General features: G+C 29.7%; 1 pseudogene; it reads left to right on the top strand.

Annotated features, from left to right (window-relative positions):
- Positions 1-2,784: 2,784 nt before the first annotated feature.
- LOC114411603 lies at positions 2,785-4,779 on the top strand (annotated as a pseudogene).
- Positions 4,780-6,643: the final 1,864 nt, after the last annotated feature.

Raw genomic sequence — 6,643 nt, 5'->3', positions numbered from 1 at the left:
AATTGAAATAATAACAATTGTTCAAGATCACTTAATAATTTCTCCTAGAGTTGATGAAAAATTCAGAACGACCTGTATGCATGGTCCAATTGAATAATAATAAAAAATAAAACTTTTCTATTTAAAATTCACACACTTTTCTATTACTTCTTAGAGGAGAAAAATAATAAAAGAATAAAGAAATATGTTTACTAAAAGTAGCACTTTACTTCCAAATGAGTGGAATGAGAATTAGTTGAATGTTAATTAAATAGAAGCTTCAAATACTTTTTAGTTATACCAAAAATTAAATACGTCTACAAGATAGCCGAAAGATCAAGAAATTTGCGTCTAGAAATAGCATTACAAGTTGCAATTATAAGAATTTTAAAAAGAAAAATAATTCTTAGAAATCTTTGTCGCTCCACTTCAATCTATGAATCTAAGTTGATATTTTGATTATCAACCAAAAGTGAAATTTATAGAATTATGATTGTCGAGAAAATTTATAAAATGTGTTTGAGTAATTGCTACTCAAATTTCTTAAGAATAACGTATTTATCATTAATTTTTTTTAAAAAAACTTAATTATTTTACACTCAATTAACATGGGAAAGATTTATTCCACATGCGAAAGTAGAAAAAAATATTTTTACTTATTCATTAATTAGTATTCTTAAACATATTTTATTTTTGAAAATATTTTTTATTTTTTCTAAGAAATATGATAAACATGGATATCTCATATATACGTAATACGTGAATGTTTAAACATTTATTCATGTTTGTTTTTGGGAACCAGCTGTTACTCATGTTACCCTACAAGTGTAAAATGTGTTGCATTTTCTAATGACAGTAATTGTAATCATATATATTATATGTCCATGATAAATTAATCTTCTTTTATATTGTAAATTTGCTACATTGAACGATAAAACTACCAATTTGTACTAGAGGCCATCATATTTCCGAGCCTAGCTAGATTAGGTGAATTTGATTGTGCTCTAATAATTTCAAACTATTTCTATTTACTCCATCATTTTTTATAATATTTTTTATGCAACTCGAGAGAACTTTGATTCCAATCAAACTTTACGAATATTGCAAAATTACGTTAACTTAATTTGTATGAGAGATTTTTTTTTATCATATAGGGATGGAAGACAAGTACTAGAAGATGTACAATAACTCACTTATTTTACTCAACCAATTGAATTAGATTCCTTTAATATCATATATGTGTTTAAAGAATCAAATGATTGAACACAAGTGATTAATAAAATGTTCTCAAAATTGGATCGGTCATCGAATAGGTGAAAATACTTGTTTAAGGATCAATAGTTCAATCCAGATCAAACTAATTATAATAAAATAATTTTTTAATTTTTTAATATAATATTCTAGTAAGATTGAATAAAAAATAATATAATATGTGTAAATTGATAATAATAAAAAGTAAACTTAACTTTAAAATGTCATAAATCATAATATTTCTTCTTCTTTTTTAAATCAAAACGGCTTTATTTTGAAAGGTTTTAAAAAAAATAATTTTAAGCGAAACCAATGAAATCGGTTAATCCACCGGGTTTTATCGATTTTTGACCGGTTTAGCAGTTTTGAACCGGTTTAAGGGCGCACTGATTTTTAGGGAGTGTTGGACTAGACACCTTATCGGTTCTCGATCAAAGTGGCTAGTCAGGTTCGGGTTTCAAAACCATAGGTTAATGTACTGAAATTAAGATTGAATCGTTCGAATAATATCCAAGTTTAATCCTTAGCAGAAATAATTGGTCGAACTTTATTTATCTTTCTACCGAACTTTGGATTAATCATAATCCCTTTCTTATGATGAATGGAAAGGTTAAAAACCAATGTGTTTAAAGTTAATCTTTCTTTATTTTCGTTGTAAAATTATGTCAACTTAATTAGTATTATAGATGTGTCAGACGCGTAAAAAAAACTACTACATATTTAATAAAAGAAGACGGAGGAACCAAAATAAACAATAGTTAAAAGAATTAATTTGTGCAATTAGAATCTAAAGTTCAAAATTACATAATTATGATAGATTAACCTGGAATGCAATTAAGCCTTAATTGTTTTAATACATGAACAATTGAGTACTACGTGGAGGTTGAAGACTTAAAACGTTCCTACTAACATCGGATGTACTTATTGGTTAACCACCACTTGAGGTTGATGTCCTACTGTATGACTGCTTATCAGACGGAGTTATTGTATAACCAGACCTTAATCGTTAAGGTACCGTTGCATTGCTGCTGAAATCACATGGAGTAATTGTATAACCATCATCCAACGCCAAAACACTTATTTATTGCGGCCATAGCCTGAGTGTGGACTTGTTGGATAGGCTACAACAGTTACTTCGCATATGAACTTAGCAACTAACGACCCTTAAGCTGAAGGGATTATTATTATGAAAATGAATAATTTTTGTAATTTCTGCTTGTGGTGGATGAAATGAAGGACATGCAAGACCTAGCTCGGAAACATGTCCGCACGTTTTCATATAATGATGTAATATTCCTGGATCAATTCCTACATCATTGGCATGCAATATTATTTGAAGTCATTAAAAAAAGAAAGAACAAATGAGTAATAATGTTTGACTTAAGAGATTAAGAGATGTTATCTGCGTGGGGATCACGAAGACAAATTTCTTTCAATGAGCGACGTGCTATTGGAATTGGTCCATTGGACGTTATATATATAAGGATACGTGTGTAGGCACCCCTTAGCATAAATTCTTCGGTAGAGAAAACAACGCAATCCAAAAATTAAACAATGGCTGCGACTCTTCAACATTGTAGCTTCTTGTTGATTACATTTACATGGATAATGTTCATAATCATCGGAAAGCCAGCAATAGTAGTGGGCACATTTCAACCTAGTCAATGGACACTATCCCATGCCACATTTTATGGTGATGAGTCTGCTTCTGCCACTATGGGTATGTTATCACAATTAATATTCCTTAATAATAAATCATTCAACAGTTAGTGTAAGTAAATGCCTATATCAATAATCAAAGTTATGTCACTAATTAGCACTAACCATCTTGCATAAACCAATGTCGCTTTGTATTAACATGTCTTTGTACTTAATTAATTGAAGGAGGAGCATGTGGGTACGGAAATTTGTTCATAAACGGTTACGGTAAAGACACAGCAGCTTTGAGCTCGACATTGTTCAACAACGGTTATGCATGTGGAACATGTTATCAGATACAGTGTGTTCAATCGAGTGCATGCTATTCCAATGTGCTTTACACTACAGTGACTGCCACGAATCTTGCCCTCCTAATTGGGCTGAGGCCTCTGATGACGGAGGCTGGTGCAACCCACCTCGTACTCATTTTGAGGCTGATGCTAGGTGCACCAGCATTATTGCTGGTGCATCCAGCACTTAAAGAGAAAAGACTAAAATATCTCTGATTCATAAGTCTTTTACGGATCAAATGCTTAATATCAACATACGAATCAACTTAATTTATATTAATCTTACGGATCAACTCGATCCATACAATTTACGGATCACTCTCACGCACACCTAGCACAAATGTGAAGAAAGTGTACTAGCAATAATGTTGGATGCACCTAGCATCAGTCTCATCTTCACATGTCCAAGCCCGCTTTCATGAAAATTGCTCAGTGGCAAGCTGGAATCATTCCTGTTATGTACCGCAGGTAGGTAATTTAAGAAAGTTTATTTTCTCAGTAAACTACTATTTTAGTCCTTAAAATTGTGGGAGACTAATAGTTTTTTAAATTAAAAAAAATTTCATTTTTTTAATTGAAATCTGTTTGCTTATTAGTCCTTGTCATTAATTCAGTTAAAGACTAAAATATAATAAATTTATATAATTTACGGATTATAATGATAATAAGTTGTATACATCAACAACTCTATATATACTAGCAATAGTAATCGAAATTTAAATAGAGCAAACAACGAACACAGGTTTAGCAAGCGTCACGTCTTGAGAACAGAGTGACTATTTTTATTATATTGATAAACAAATAGGGTTATATCAATATATTTAAAATAAAGTTATGATACAGATTTACAGTATCATATTTGTACCGTATCTGTTCGTCCATAAAATATAAGCAATGCACAACCAGAACTAAAATAAAAATAATTTCAATTTTAGAAATTTATAGACATTTTTCTAATTTTAAAGACTATTAATAGTAATTTACTCTTATGTTCCTTAATGAAAAAGAACAGAATAACATAACATGCAAATTCTTTCTAGCTCTTTTTTTAATCATTGTGCTACTTTAAGAATTTGATCAATCATTGTCTAGAAAGTTGAATATTGGAAACTTTACACTACAAAAAGTGGTGTGCAAATAGTAAATATCATTATATCAAATCCCCTTTATTCTTGATTATCATATTAGTGTTAAACAATGTTTGAGAGTACCTTGGGTTAGGAGTGGGGGGCTACGATTCTCTTTCCAAGGAAATGGGTATTGGTTATTGGTGTACGTAATGAATGTGGGAGGTGGAGGAGACATTGCTAACATGTGGGTGAAGGGGAGTGGAACAGAATGGATTAGCATGAGTCACAATTGGGGGGCTTCTTACCAGGCATTTGCAACATTGGGTGGCCAAGTACTTTCCTTTTAAGGTTACTTCCTACGCAACCAAAGAGACTATTATAGCATGGAATGTTGCTCCTACCCACTGGGGCGTAGGAATAACTTATTCATCCAATGTCAACTTCAATTAAAGTACTACATCACCTCATGACTCATGTTCCTTTTCATTTACTTATTTAATTCCATTGTATTTTTATTTGTTGTGAGGAATGTTCCATAAATGAAGCAAATGATGATCATTGTCAAGAGACTTCCTACTTTTGTTAGTTTAACAAATTATGCTGAAATGTACACCCAATTGGCACTTGGCACAATCGGTTGTCATTCAACCTTTCCATTGGTTAAATATAGATTCTATTTAGAATCATACAAAATTGAAAGTAATTTAACTTATTCATAAACATATATGCTGTATGGCTGTACTAAACAAGCAACACTCCATATATTTTGTTTAGTTTTCACGTCTTACTTGTTGACTGGTACTTTCTTTTTCTGATCTTACATAAAAGATTTTTTTATTTCTTTTGAGCAAACGTCATTTGATATTAATTACTTTTGGTATTCAACTCGCAATAATTTACGGCCAAATTAAACAATGGGCAAAACTTAAGAGTTTAGAATGATACTATTTAATTAAAATTAAAGTTTCACCTTAATAATTTGACCTTATGGTTAATATGTGAGTTAATTACCAAAGTTATGGTATTACTGTGTTAGTTATGATTGCAAATTTGCATTGCTGATGGTGGTGCAACAATTATTATTTGTGTTGGTGGTGAAGGAAAGGTTTGGTCAATGCTGGTCATGACTAGTGACGGACTTATATGTAAGTGAGGGTGTGTACTTGTATCCCTTTATTTTTTAAAATTCATTAAATTTATAAATAAAATTTTATATTTTTATATTTTATTTTATTTATATAAATGAACCCATTGATTTTATTTTTTATAATTTGCGCTCATTAACTTAGGATCTTGAATCTGACCATGACATTTGCTATACCACCATGACACTCTGTATAGTGGAGTTATATATGACTAAGTAAGAAGTACGTCATAACTTTGTGTGTAAAATTAGTTTTATTTATTTATTTATCTATTTATTATTTATTTATTTTAAAAACACCACGTGAACATTTTGGACATTCTAATTAACCTATTATGATAAGTTATGTTAAGTTCCAAACTAGAAGTAATTATTGAAGACCAAAGTAAGTTTAAGGAATTAATTTGACACGGAATCAAAAGTTAAGTAACCAAATTATACATAATTAAGAAGTTAGAAGACTAAAATAAATATAAATTAAAGTTAAAAGACAAAAATGTTAATTTTGTGGATTAATTATTGTTTTCTATTGTCGGCGTCAATTAATATTGTTAACTTGTTCATATATAATAATCAAGAAAAACTTTTATATCCACTGAGCGACAAGAGGCATTCCATGCCTCTTTGTATCTTTTAAAATAATAAAAATAAAATAAATGAGAAAAATAATGGAAATTAAGTAATAGCACAAGTGGTTTGTGAAATACAATTAAAGGGTGTAGGTGGTTTGGAGAGTGTGCTTATTAGAGGTTATATAACAGTTATTGAGTAGTTTTGAGAGTACACCAAAACCTCATATCTTTTCTTTTCTTTTATAGAAAAAACCTCATATCCTCTTTATATATAATTATAAATTTTTCAAATTTAAGAGATATATTTACTTAAAGCAATCAACACTTCATAACGTGCATCAAATTAAAAAGAAATCCTTCAAAAAAAAATCCATAATAGTGACATTGAAATTTAAACTTATAATTTTATATAATCTATCTTAATCCCTCGTCACTCACCCGACATCACTAAGTCAATGATAATGAGTTATTATGTTTATTTTGTCTTAAGCATTTGTTTTATAAGGAGAAAAGGATTTTAATTAATTTAGAGTTTGATCCAAAGATAAATAAAATCTGATAAAAAATTATTTTTGTCAAGATCAAATTCGGATACTATATAAATAATTAAACTTTAACTTGAACACATTAATCACTTAT

This window comes from Glycine soja, chromosome 5, assembly GCF_004193775.1.
Source record: "Glycine soja cultivar W05 chromosome 5, ASM419377v2, whole genome shotgun sequence".
NCBI classification, from domain to species: domain Eukaryota; kingdom Viridiplantae; phylum Streptophyta; class Magnoliopsida; order Fabales; family Fabaceae; genus Glycine; species Glycine soja.
The sequence above is the reverse complement of the archived record's forward strand: the minus strand, read 5'-3'. Positions and strand labels throughout refer to the sequence as shown.